This window comes from Mytilus galloprovincialis, chromosome 2 (assembly GCF_965363235.1).
Source record: "Mytilus galloprovincialis chromosome 2, xbMytGall1.hap1.1, whole genome shotgun sequence".
NCBI lineage: Eukaryota > Metazoa > Mollusca > Bivalvia > Mytilida > Mytilidae > Mytilus > Mytilus galloprovincialis.
In genome coordinates, this window is record NC_134839.1 from 24198563 (window position 1) to 24213567 (window position 15005).

The 15005-nt window shown below is 34.2% G+C and overlaps 1 long non-coding RNA gene across 1 annotated transcript in view; it reads left to right on the top strand.

Moving 5' to 3' along the window:
- The window catches only part of LOC143063190 (uncharacterized), a 45352-nt gene extending 30984 nt beyond the window's left edge, over positions 1-14368 (top strand). Inside the window, exon 3 of the long non-coding RNA XR_012974965.1 lies at positions 14149-14368. This is a non-coding gene — a long non-coding RNA (uncharacterized LOC143063190). The remainder of the gene's footprint in view (positions 1-14148) is intronic.
- The last annotated feature ends 637 nt before the right edge of the window (positions 14369-15005 follow it).

Consider the following 15005-nt stretch of genomic DNA (forward strand, 5'->3'; position numbering starts at 1 on the left):
ACTTCTGTGTTGACTTGAGTTATCATTGATATGTTCATAATTATAAATTAACTGTTACATGTGTTAACGAAACTTTGAATTTTTTGAAATACTAAGGCTTTTCTACCTCAGAAATAGATTACCTTAGCTGTATTTGGCAAAACTTTTAGGAATTTTTGGTCCACAATGGTCTTCAAGTTCGTATTTTATTTGGCCTTTTTTCATTTTTTGATTCGAGCGTCACTGATGAGTCTTTTGTAGGCGAAACACGCTTAATATAAAATTTCAATCCTGGTATCTATGATGAGTTTCTCAAAGAGATTACTAAAAATTATCAATAAGATCGTTGGAATATTTTCATAAACTAAAGAAATGTTAATAACTGATAATTCATATCGTGTTGCATGCCTATTCATCTCATTAATTATACCCCACACAACGAAGTTGCGTAGGGTATAATGTTTTTGACCCGTCCGTCCGTCAGTCCTGTTTCTTGTCATCGCAACTCCTCTCAAACCACACAACAGAATTTCACGAAACCTTTTCAGATAATAAGGACATACTATGTAGTTGTGCATATCGACGGGAAATTGCGATTCAATTTTTTTTTTCTAGGAGTTACGCCCCTTTGAACTTATTTACTTTAATGTACTACTGCAACAGTTTGTCATCGCAACTCCTCTCAAACCACACAACAGAATTTCACGAAACCTTTTCAGATAATAAGGACATACTATGTAGTTGTGCATATCGACGGGAAATTGCGATTCAATTTTTGTTGTTGGAGTTACACCTCTTTGAACTTATTTGCTTTAAGGTACTACTTTAACAGTTTGTCATCTCAACTCCTCTGAAACCACACAACAGAATTTCATGAAACTTTGTAGATAATAAGGTCATACTACGTAGATGTGCATATCAACAGGAAATTACGATTCAATTTTTTTTCTAGGAGTTATGCCCCTTTGAACTTATTTGCTTCAATGTACTTCTGCAACAGTTTGTCATCTCAACTCCTCTGAAAACACACAACAGAATTTCATGAAATTTTGTAGATAATAAGGACATATTATGTAGATGTGTATATTGACAGGAAATTATTATTCAGTATTTTTTTATTATACAATTTTTTTTTCTTATACTTATTTAATTTCTCCAATGACAATGTGGGGACGTGGGGTATGTGAGCGTGCTCACTAAGGTTCTTTAATTATGCATCAGGTTTACTTCCCGAACTTTGCTAACACAGCGAGTGAGATGACTTAGATATAAATCAATATGAACATGTGCTTTTTGTTTTCTTATGTATTTGATAAATATTTTATATTAAACGTACATATTTTGACGCCATTTATCAAATTATGTAAACAAAAAATATAACAAAAGCCTGCATATTATTCCAACCCAATATTCTCCAACAATGGCATTATTATATACTTGTTTTTACATTTGTATGACCAAACAATGCTGATAATGGAAACACGTGTTTGTGAATTGAATCGGGGCCTTCATGAAGGATACACTTGAAGAATAATATTAAATGTTGTAGGAAGATGATTTTTAATTTACACTAAGGTGGGAGATCACTGCCCAGTAAATTTATAATCATATTTTGGACAATAATGATTTTAAGGCGTGGCGATTTATTTTCGTTATCTAGAATATTTTAGAATGTAAACATTTCCCAAACTGTCAAATTTTCAGCTACTTCTGTATGATTTTGACTGCGTTGACAGGTATTTTTAAGTGATTTTAATGAAAGATCTCATTGCAGTTATTTTCAATAAACAATAACTTGTCTGCTCCTCTCTTCTGTTTCTTTTTCTCGCAGAATTTGTAAATTCACTTTCAGCTATAACATTCCTCTGTTTGACATTTTCCCTTCGAGGCATGAAGTGCGAATGCGCATTGGGAACTGCAGAGTTTAGGCCAACATAGGTCATATGAATAAGGGATGGCTTAACATAAAAATATTGTCTGGTAGATATTGGTATCACGTTTTCCTTGTCGTCGTCGTCTGCTTCGTCTGAAGACGTTTGGTTTCCGGACAATTACTTTAGTACAAGTTAATAGAAATCTATGAAATTTAAACACAAGGTTTATGACCACAAAAGGAAGGTTGGTATTGTTTTTGGGGGTTATGGTCCCAAACAGTAAAGGAATTAGGGGCCAAAGGGGGCCAACATAAGCATTTTTATATTGGTATGACGCTGGCGTCCTCTTCGTATTCGTCCGAAGACACATTGGTTTTCGTACTATAACTTTAATTAAAGTAAATAGAAATCTATGAAATTTAAAAACAAGGCTTATGACAACAAAAGGAAGGTTGGGATTGATTTTGGGAGTTTTGGTCCCAACAGTTTAAGAATTAGGGGCCAAAAAAGCGCCCAAATAAGCATTTTTCTTGGTTTTCACACAATAACTTTAGTATAAGTATACAGAAATCTATGAAATTTATACACAAGGTTTATGAACACAAAAGGAAGGTTGGGATTGATTTTGGGAGTTTTGGTCCCAACAGTTTAGGAATTAAGGGCCAAAAAGGGGCCCAAATAAGCATTTTTCTTGGTTTTTGCACAATAACTTTAGTATAAGTTTATAGAAATATATGAAATTTAAACACAAGGTTAATGACCATAAAAGGAAGATTGGGATTGATTTTGGGAGTTTTGGTCCCAACAGTTTAGGAATTAGGGCCCAAAGGGTCCAAAATTAAACTTAGTTTGATTTTAACAAAAATCGAATTCTTGGGGTTCTTTGATATGCTGAATCAAAATATGTTCTTAGATTTTTGATTATGGGCTCAGTTTTCAAGTTGGTCCAAATCGGGGTCAAATTAAACTTTGTTTGATTTCAACAAAATCTAAACATGTACTTTTGATTATGGGCCCAGTTTTGAAGTTGGTTCAAATCCAGACAGTTTAGGAATTAGGGTCCAAAAGGGTCCAAAATGAAACTTTATTTGATTTCAACAAAAATTTAATTGTTAGGGTTCTTTGATAAGCTGAATCTAACCATGTATTTAGATTTTTGATTTTTTGTCCAGGTTATCAAATTGGTCCACATTGAGGTCTAAAGGGTCCAAATTTGAACTTTATTTGATTTCATGAAAAATTGAATTCTTAGGGTTCTTTGATATGCTGAATCTAACCATGTATTTAGATTTTGGATAATGGACCTTAATAGGTAAATGGCCAATTTAAAAAATTTTAAGTTTTCGAGTTTAAGTTCTTAGACCACATTCATTCTGTGTCAGAAACCTATGTTGTGTGAACTGTTTAATCACAATCCAAATTCAGAGCTGTATCAAGCTTGAATGTTGTGTCCATACTTTCCCCAACTGTTCAGGGTTCAACCTCTGTGGTCGTATAAAGCTGCACCCTGCGGAGCATCTGGTTCTAGTTTCCAGACAAAAACTTGTGGAATGGTGTATGGATCTATCTGAAATTAAACCACAAGTTTCCATACCACAAAGGGATGGTAAGAATTTGCTTTGGGGGGTTATGGCTCAAACCGTTAAGGAATTAGGGGTGAAAAAGGGTGAAAAACAAGGGTTTCCTGGTTAATGGACAATTACTTAAGACAATATAAAAGCAGTGTAAGGGAGGTAATCCAAACACAACATTGTTTTCGATTACCTCCTTTACACTGCTTTCAAATTATGTATAAAGAAATGTTGTATTGTCTTGAGGTGAATAGCTGTCAATTTATTTTTAGAAGTTACTATTAATTAATTTTAGCCATAATTATGTATGTCATTTTCTATTTTAAGACTTTGATGTATTTAGATGGGTAATTATGGATGCAAACTCCATTGGAAATTTGAATTGAGATTATGACCATATCTTAAGGGAAAGAATTTTTTTCGAAAAAGGGGGTGGGGGTGGGGGAACAATTTGTTGTGTTTTTTTTTGTTTTTTTTTTTGGGGGGGGGGGTCATTACGCAACAGGATAGAGTATTGCACAAAAGCAAAAAAAGAGGGTTAATTTTAATAAAAAAAAAATTTTGGGGGGGGGGGGGTCAATTCGCAACAGCATAGTGTATTGCACAAAAGCAAAAAATTGAATATAAATTCAAATCAAATAACCAATTCTAAGTTCTTTGACTACATTTATTTATTCTGTGTTAGAAACCTATTAATTGTGTCAAATATTTAATTACAATCCAAATTCGGACCTGTATCAAGCGCGAATATTGTGTCCATTATTGCCCCAACCATTCAGGGTTGGACATCTGCGGTTGTATCTTGCTGTGCTCGGCGAAGTAATTTATTACATCTTAACCTTCATTTATTTTTATACACCAAAGAACCTCTTCTTCCTGGCAAAAAGATAGCTTTGTACTAATTCAAACAAACAATGTCAACAGCTGGTAAACATGGCCTTTGGGTAAGGAATTGTGTAACAACACATGGATCTGATTAGTTGTATTCTTGTTTTTTTAATCCACAGGTAATCATTTGATGCATGAATTGTCCACTAATTCATATTGTAATAAACCCAAATAAAACAATAGCATACTTATTAAACTGTTGACTAAAAAAATATGCTTTCTTATATATTGTAAGGGATGGGGCTCTTTTTTTGCAGTAGAAATTAGAACACATGAATTTCATGTAGAATTTCATGTTTATTTTTTATCAAACATTAAACATTCGATACTTAAATGTTGAATAACAAATAAACTTATCCAGTGCTATGCTTTTGCGCCAATTGCCATTTCATTTGCGCCAAAGTGTCACCAACCATATTTCATTTGTGCCATAATAAAACATTTCATTTGCACCAATAATACAGGTAAATACAGGTAAATTAAAGTATAAAAAAATCAGTTTTATTCAAAAGAGACTTTTAATAAGAACTTTAAAACACAGTATTTCATTTGCGCCAAAATAAAACATTTCATTTGCGGCAATAATACAGGTAAATACAGGTAAATAGTATTAAAAAAATAGTTTTATTCAAAAGAAACTTTTAATAATGACTTTAAAACCTGGGACTAGTATATTAGTCCCAGTTAAAACACAGATTTTGATTTCATATTAAAAACATATTCCTCCGAAGTCAGTCAACGTACTCATAATGAAAGCACTATACACCGATACATTTTTGATAAGAGACAAATCTTAATAAATGGTAAAACACAGTTTTGTTATAAATACCACTTATGGGACGTATTATGGTATACCGTTGTCTGTCTGTCGGTCTGTCCGTCCGTCCATCCGTCGTCAACATGTCGGACATTAACTCAAAAACGCTTTAACCAATTTGCATGAAACTTTTGTGAATTGTCTATAACTAATGATTTGAGCTCCCGTTCGTTTTTGTCTCACCTTGACGGAGTCAAAAAACAAGACATAGGTTTGCTGTTTCTGGCGTCAGTGGCTATGGCTGCTGCTGCGCTTGCGGCGGAGTCAACAATGTATTAGTTTGTGATAAGGTCTAGTTTATGGTGAACCACCAGTGGTAAGTCAATGATATTTTGTATACAGTTGTATAAGCATTGGCACATCTCATTTATTTCCATGATGATTATTTGACCCTGCCCCTCAGTCATGGTCTATTGCTTAGTTTACATGTATTAGTTTGTGATTAGGTCAGTTTATGTGGATCCACTAGTGGTAGGTCAATGATATATGGTATGCAGTTGTAGCATTAGCTTATCTCATTTCCATGGAGAATATTTGGCTCCGCCCCCTTAGTCATGGTCTATTGACTTTGAAAATTTTGCTTAGTTTACATGTATTAGTTTGTGATTAGGTCAGTTCAAGGGGAACCAATAGTGGTAGGCCAATGTTAATTGGTATTCAGTTGTACATGTATAAGCATTAGCATATCTCATTTCCTTGGAGAATATTTGGCCCCACCCCCTCAGTCATGGTCTATTAAATTTGAAACATTTGCTTAGTTTATCTGTATTAGTTTGTGATTAGATCAGTTTAAGATGAACTGCTAATGTTGAGTCAATGATATTTGGTATGCAAATATATTGGCATTTGCAAGTCATATTTCCATGGAGATTATAAAGCCCCACCCCCCAGTGGCGTAGCTGGGTCATTTTTACGTGTACGCGTGAACCTTGACGAGGGATATGAGGGGTGCCAACTGCTCAATGTTAAAATACCTGCTGGTAGTGGGGTTCGAAAGGGTCGAAGCCCCCGAAAGTTATCGAGAATGAGATACCATAATGATTCCTGTCAGTAAAAAAATCATTGATAGCAACATACTTTTGAATCTAAATGGTTATTTGTTTTGGTTAAATTTTGTAAAATGTTAACTTATTCATTGTGTTAAACTGGAAGCTAGCCTAATGGTCATTGGTTTTAGAGAAAACGTCCAAACCAATATTACTGTTAAATAAGTTTAAATGGTGTCGTGAGTGAGCATACAATCGACAAAAGCACCTTTTAATGAACATGAAAAAAAATATTTCTAAGAGGTGCAATATAAAAAAAATCTGGAACACCTAGGATTTCTTCCCACAAAAAGTGAATCAATTTATCATTTCTCTGAAAGGATTTAAAAAAAAATCTAAAATTTTCTTTTGATATTTTTTTCTTGATCTGGAATATTCACGGCAATCTATGAAGGTTTATAAATTGAACATGTAAAACAATTAATTGCGTAAAGAAGAGTCCGGCTTCCTGTCTATCAGAAAAAAACAGAAAAATGAACGAAAACAAATGCTTTCAAAATTTTAGCTTTAGACATTAGTCATAGAAAATGCTTCTTCAGCATTTTCATAAAATTTGATAAAGGTTTGACAAGTAGTTAATTAATTGAGAAATAACAAAATGTAAGCCAAAACTGCGACCACACATTAATTGCAGAAAGAAATACATTTTGTCCTTAAAATGCAGGAAAATTAAAGATATAATTGCATTATTATATTGCTCTGAATACTCTTTTGATCATAAACAGTTTCTGTTCAACTTTCGTACAATTTCACGGAGAGTCATTCAAAAGACTTTATCCACATTCGGAACCTAAATATTGACGCCGCTTTGTCTCGCTTTTGGGACAAACATCACAGGCTCGACAAAAATACAAACAGCATATCGAATCTGAGCAGATAGTGAATGGCTATAAATATAAGAAAAGAACGTACAATTCATAGTAGATTCAGACTTTTACAAAAGATTCGAACAAATATATTAAATGATCTATTTGAGTAAATGTAGTCCCTTTTAATTCAAAATTACAATCCATTGAAAAAAGAAGCACAAGGCTGGTGTGCTTTTCACCAGTTTTTCTTATCCTATGTCGATTATTTGCTTTATTTTCAAAATTAAAGTGTACACCCGGGCGTTTTGACGTAAACGTAGCTACGCGCATGTCCCCTCATCATGGTTCATTGACTTTAAAACTTTTACATAGTTTACAAGTTAATGTTTGTGTTCAGGTTTGTTTAAAGGGAACGACTTATGATAAGTCAATGGTATCTGGTATGCAGTTTTATTAACATTGGCACATCTCATTTCCATGGAGATTGTTCGGTCATGTACTTTCAGTCATGGTTTATCGACTTTGAATATTTACATAACTTACATGTTAAAGTATTGCTATTTTAATTTCAACATTTGCATTATTCACAATTACAAAAAGTCGAGACTTATCTCTGTATATCTCTGTGATAACAGTTTATTTTTTTATTTTAGATTTTATGTTTCCAAGTTTTGGGGTTTTATTCATTACAAACAGGGGGATTTTACAGTTTTCGGACAATAATTCAAAAACACTTTCACCAATTTGCAAGAAACTTAGGTGAATTGCTTATATATATCCATGGATATATTGACATAAGCCCCCTTTCCATTTTTATAAAATTCAGATCTTACGTTTCTGAGTTATAAATGTGGTTTTATTCATTAAAAAAAGGGAGATTTTCCAGTTTTCAGACAATAACTCTAAAATGCTTTCAGCAGTTTTCATGAAACTTTGATCAATTGTTTATATCTATTGTTGTAAGCTCCCTTTCAATTTTTATAAATTTCAGATTCTATGTGTCTGAGTTATGGGATTTTATTCATAAAAAAGAGGTGATTTTCAAGTTTTGGACAACATCCCTAAAGTGCTTTGAGCAGTTTTCATTAAAACCTAGTAACTGATTTATATCTATTAAGTTACCTTAATTTACCGGGCGGGCGGGCGGCCGGGCTGTCGGGCGGGATGGCGGGCGGCAATCAAATGTTGTCCGTGCATTAACGCTGAATTGTTCAACCAAAGCTTTTAAAATTTTAATATGTTATTACTGACAACTATACGAAGGTCAAGTTCAATAATGGCGATTTTGACTTTTACCGTTCAGGAGTTATGGTTCTTGAAAGATTGAAAAATGGAGTTTCCAGTCGTGTCCGTGCATTTACGCATGAACTGTTCTACCAAAGCTTCCCAAATTTTAATATGTTGTTACTAATGACAGAATGGAGGTCAAGTTCAATAATGACGAATTTGACTTTTACCGTTCAGGAGTTATGGTTCTTGAAAGATTGAAAAATGGAGTTTCCAGTCGTGTCCGTGCATTTATGCATGAACTGTTCTACCAAAGCTTCCGAAATTTTAATATGCTGTTACTGATGACAAAATGGAGGTCAAGTTCAATAATGACGATTTTGACTTTTACCGTTCAGGAGTTATGGTTCTTGAAAGATTGAAAAATGGTGTTTCCCGTCGTGTCCGTGCATTTTCTCATGAACCATTCAACCAAAGCTTTTGAAATTTTAATATGTTGTTACTGATGAAAAAATAGTGGTCAAGTTCAATAATGACGATTTTGACTTTTACCGTTCAGGAGGTATGGTTCTTGAAAGATCGTAAAATGGCGTTTCCATTCACGTTGTTGCATTTACTCAAGAACCATGCAATCTAAGCTTTTCAAATTTTAATATGTTGATACTGATGACAAAATGGAGGTCAAATTTGATATTGACGATTTTCACTTTCACCATTCATCAGTAATGGTTCTTGTGATATTGCCAGGACACAAATAAATGTTAATAAATCCGGTTTGCTGTCGTTGTGGCAGCCTCTTGTTTAATATGACATTGAGAAGATATTGAACTTTATTCTTTGAAAATGCGACGGGCATATCGTGCACTCATGGCTCAGCTTTTTATTATTTTTTGGCTCAAATGAAATATAACCTTGTGGCGCAAATGAAAGATTGGATTTTGTCAAAATTGGCTCAAATGCAATGCGCCCAAACTTATCAACTGGTTAATTAATTAGCATTTTTATTGCAGACACACAAACATTTCTGTATGTAAACAATGCGGTCCTGTCAACAGTCAATGTTTCTCTAGAAAACTTAAATTTGGATAGATTTTCATATGATTTCGACAAATAAAGTAATTTTACCAAAACAAAATTAACAAGCATTTTTAGCTCACCTTTCCAAAAGGAAATGTGAGCTTTTGCCATCACTTGGCGTCCGTCGTCGTCCGTCCGTCGTCGTCGTCCGTCGTCGCTGTCCGTCCGTCGTCGTCGTCGTCTTAAACTATTTCAAAGAGCTTCTCCTCTGAAACTACTGAACCAATTCAAACCAAACTTTATCTGATTGATTCCTAGGGTATCTAGAATAAAGTTTGTGTTTTAATTCCCATTTCATAAAAAAACATGGCCGCCATGGCTAAAAATAGAACATAGTTGTAAAATGCAGTTTTTAGCTTATAAATAAAAAAACAAAGCATTTAGAGCAAATCTGACATGGAGGTAAAATTGTTTATCAGGTCAAGATCTATCTGCCCTGAAATTTTCAGATGAATCGGACAACCCGTTGTTAGGTTGCTGCCCCTGAATTGGTAATTTTAAGGAAATTTTGCTGTTTTTGGTTATTATCATGAATATTATTATAGATTGAGATAAACTGTAAACAGCAAAAATGTTCAGCAAAGTAAGATTTACAAATAAGTCAACATGACCGAAATGGTCAGTTGACCCCTTTAGGAGTTATGGCCCTTTATAGTCAATTTTTAACCATTTTCCGTAAATCTTAGTTATCTTTTACAAAAATCTTCTCCTCTGAAACTACTGGGCCAAATTGAACCAAACTTGGCAACAATCATCATTGGGGTATCTAGTTTAAAAATTGTGTCCGGTGACCCGGCAAACCAACCAAGATGGCCACCATGGCTAAAAATAGATCATAGGGGTAAAATCAGTTTTTGGCTCAAACTCAAAAACCAAAGCATTTAGAGCAAATCTGACATGAGGTTACTTGGTTTATCAGGTCAAGATCTATCTGCCCTGAAATTTTCAGATGAATCAGACAACCGATTGTTAGGTTGCTGCCTCTGAATTGGTTATTTTAAGAAAATTTTGCTGTTTTAGGTTATTATCATGAATATTATTATAGATAGAGATAAACTGTAAACAGCAAAAATGTTCAGCAAAGTAAGATTTACAAATAAGTCAACATGACCGAAATGGTCAGTTGACCCCTTTTGGAGTTATGGCCCTTTATAGTCAATTTTTAACCATTTTCCGTAAATCTTAGTTATCTTTTACAAAAATCTTCTCCTCTGAAACTACGGGGCCAAATTTAACCAAACATGGCCAAAATCATTATTAGGGTATCTAGTTTAAAAATTGTGTCCGGTGACCCGGCTTACCAACCAAGATGGCCGCCATGGCTAAAAATAGAACATAGGGGTAAAATGCAGTTTTTAGCTTATAACTCAAAAACCAAAGCATTTAGAGCAAATCTGACATGGGGTAAAATTCTTTATCAGGTCAAGATCTATCTGCCCTGAAATTTTCAGATGAATCGGACAACCCGTTGTTAGGTTGCTGCCCCTGAATTGGTAATTTTAATGAGATTTTGCTGTTTTTAGTTATTATCATGAATATTATTATAGAGAGAGATAAACTGTAAACAGCAATAATGTAATGCTTGGGGTATACAATGTTTTTTTTATACTTTCATCATAAATTATATTATGAACACGAGACAAACGAGACATTTCAGTGTGTCCACTCTTGTTTTTGCTTTGGAAGAAGATATGACAGAATCGAAGAACCATTTATATCAATTGAAAACCCAAAATAATCATTCATGGAAGATTTAAGCAAAAAATTTAAGGTGAGCGATTCAGGCTCTTCAGAGCCTCTTGTTCTCAAACATGAGAGATAATTTCAGAAATATGTATCTATGTCTGGTTATACCTTACCTACACACGAATTTTCAGATACACTGGTAAAATTATTTTGTCTCATCCAATTAATCCTTATCATCCGAAACTTCTTTGATTGCAGTGTATCTAATTACTACTAAACCAAATAATTTACAGAACTTTTATTTGTGAGAGAAAACTAGCAAATATAAGTTGTCCCTTTATATTAAACTTATATCTTCCCTGAAAAAAAAAACCAGATGCTCCGCAGGGCCCAGCTTTATACGACCGCAGAGGTCGAACCCTGAACAGTTGTGGCAAGTATGGACACAATATTTAAGCTTGATACAGCTCTGAATTTGGATTGTGATTAAATAGTTGACACAACATAGGTTTCTGACATAGAATGAATGTGGTCTAAGAACTTAATTAAACTTAAAAACTTAAAAATTTGAAATTGGACATTTACCTATTATGGTCCAATATCCAAAATCTAAATACATGGTTAGATTCAGCATATCATAGAACCCCAAGAATTCATTCTTGATGAAATAATGTTCAATTTTAGACCCTTTAGACCTCAATGTGGACCAATTTGATAACCAGGCCCAAATATTAAAAATCTAAATACAATACATGGTTAGATTCAGGATATTGTAGAACCGCCATATATTCAATTTTTGTTGAAATCAAACAAAGTTTAATTTTTGACCCTTTGGACCTTAATGTAGACCAATTTGAAAACGGGACAATACTGTGCAATTGAAGATTTCTTGCATTTGCACAATACTGTGCAATTGAAGATTTCTTGCATTTGCACAATACTGTGCAATTGAAGATTTCTTGTTATTGAGCAATACTGTGCAATTGAAAATTTCCTGCTATTGCACAATACTGTGATATTGAAGATTTCTTGCTATTGCAGAATACTGTGCAATTGAACACACACACAATACTTAATATAATAATTTTGGACCCTGATTTGGACCAACTTGAAAACTGGGCCCATAATCAAAAACCTAAGTATATGTTTAGATTCAGTATATCAAAGAACCCCAAAAATTCAATTTTGTTAAAATCAAGCTAAGTTTAATTTTGGCCCCTTTTGGCCCCTAATTTGTTGGGACCAAAACTCCCAAAATCAATCCAAACCTTCCTTTTGTGGTCATAAACCTTGTGTTAAAATTTCATAGATTTCTATTAACTTATACTAAAATTATTGTGCAAAACCAAGAAAAATGCTTATTTGGGCCCTTTTTGGCCCCTTTTGGCCCCTAATTTGTTGGGACCAAAACTCCCAGATTCAATCAATACCTTCCTTTTGTGATCATAGACCTTGTTAAAATTTCAAAGATTTCTGTTTACTTATACTAAAGTTATTATGCGAAAAAACCAAGAAAAATGCTTAGTTGGGCCCTTTTCGGCCCCTAATTCCTAAACTGTCGGGACCAAAACACCCAAAATCAAGCCCAACCTTCCTTTTATGGTCATAAACCATGTGTTCAAATTTCATAGATTTCTATTTACTTTTACTTAAGTTAGAGTGCGAAAACCAAATGTGTTCGGACGACGACGACAACGCCAGCGTGATACCAATATACAACCAAAAAATTTTCAATTTTTGCGGTCATATAAAAACAAAAAGACAAATAAGTTGATTGATATTAAAGATGTTATTTTCGCAACAATTACTTATGTCACTTTTATATCAAGAAAATTGAACCTTTTTATAAGACCCCAAAAAGTTTTTGGGTTCGTATAATGGTATGATGTCGTCATCTGTGTCGTCTGCGTCGTCGTCGTCCGAAGACACTTTGGTTTCCGGATAATAACTTTAGTTTAAGTTCTTAATGAAATTTTTTCAGAAGGTTCAATACCACAAAGGAAGGTTGAGATTTATTTTGGGGATGATGGTCCCAACCGTTTAGGAATAAGGGGCCCAAAAGGGGCCAGAACAAGAATTTTTCTAGTTTCAGGATAATAACTTGTTTACAAGTATTTCAATTGCTCTGAAATTATACCACATTGTTTAAAATCACAAGTAGAAGGTTTGGATTTATTTAAGGGGTTATGGGGCCAAATTTTAGGAAGTAAGGGCCAAAAAGGGGCCAAAACAAGCATTTTTCTAGTTTCCAGACAATACCTTGTGTGTAATTGCATGGATCTCTCTGAAATTGTACCACAATGTAGCATATAATAAAGGGGAGGCTGGGATTAAGTTTTGGGTAAATTGCCCAAAATATGTAGGAATTAAGGGCCAAAAAAGGGCCAAAAAGAAGCATGTTTCTAGTTTCCAAACAATCATGACAATATCTTGTGTTTAAGTGTATGGATCTCTCTGAATTTGTACTACAAGGTTCAATATTACAAAGGAAAGCATGGGATTGAGTTTAAGAGTTATTGCTCTAAAGGGGGAGGGGGGGGGTCAATAAAGTGTGGGGGGGGATCTCAGTTTACCATTTTTTTAAGGGATTTTTTTTATGCCCCACCTACGATAGTAGAGGGGCATTATGTTTTCTGGTCTGTGCCTCCGTTCGTCCGTGCGTCCGTTCGTCCGTTCGCTTCAGGTTAAAGTTTTTGGTCAAGGTAGTTTTTGAAGAAGTTGAAGTCTAATCAACTTGAAACTTAGTACACATGTTCCTTATGATATGATCTCTTTAATTCCAAATTAAAGTTTTGACCCCAATTTCACGGTCCACTGAACATAGAAAATGATAGTGCGAGTGGGGCATCCGTGTACTTGGGACACATTCTTGTTTCAACATTTTTCAAATTTCGAATTTTGAAAAGTTTCAAGAAGAAATATTCAATTGCACAGTATTGTGCAATAGATGTGTTAGATCTTTAACCACATTAATTTTGTGGCAAAAACCTATATTATGTCAAAAATTTGATCACAATCAAAATTCAGACAGTATCAAGCTTGAATATTGTGACCAAATTTGCCCCAACTGTTCAGGGTTCGACCACTGGGGTCGTATAAAGCTGCACCCTGCGGAGCACCTGGTTAAGTCCTAGGAAAGGAATATAAACCAGCTTTACAATTTTTGATTGTTAGGAAAGATTTGGAAGAACTCGAAAAGCAGCTAATTATACCGAAAGTGACCATAGCGGTAGTAGGAGCTACTGGCGCCGGTAAATCTAGTCTGATCAATGCTGTGGTAGATCAGTTTAGTGTTTTACCGACATCAGGAACACAAGCATGTACGTCAGTTGTGGTGAAGATAGAAAACAATAAAGACGCCGATCACTATGAAGCAGACATAGAATTTTTATCCAGGAAGGTATGTAGTTATAGAGCATTTCTGACAGTTTGTATATTTCAAAATTCTTTACGTTATTTGAATGCAGAAATTAATAAAATGTACTATGTAAAAAAAAATTAATGCATTTTATTTCTTTTTCCAACGAAATTCGGTATCAAATGATTTGCCCCCCTCTTTTTCCCATACACACTTGAAGACACTTATCAGTATCTTAAGTTTAAGTGAAATTAATACACAAGGTTTGAAACCACAAAAGGAAGATTGGGATTGATGTTAATGGTTATGGTCCAACAGTTAAGGAATAAGGGGCAAAAAAGGGGCCAAAAACAGTACTTTTCTAATACTTTGTATAGATTGCTTATTTCTTGACCATTTCGAGGGGTTTTTATACGACCGCAAATTTTGAAAAAATTTTCGTCGTATATTGCTATCACGTTGGCGTCGGCGTCGTCGTCGTCGTCCGTCGTCCGAATACTTTTAGTTTTCGCACTCTAACTTTAGTAAAAGTGAATGGAAATCTATGAAATTTTAACACAAGGTTTATGACCACAAAAGGAAGGTTGGTATTGATTTTGGGAGTTTTGGTCCCAACATTTTAGGAATTAGGGGCCAAAAAGGGCCCAAATAAGCATTTTCTTGGTTTTCGCAC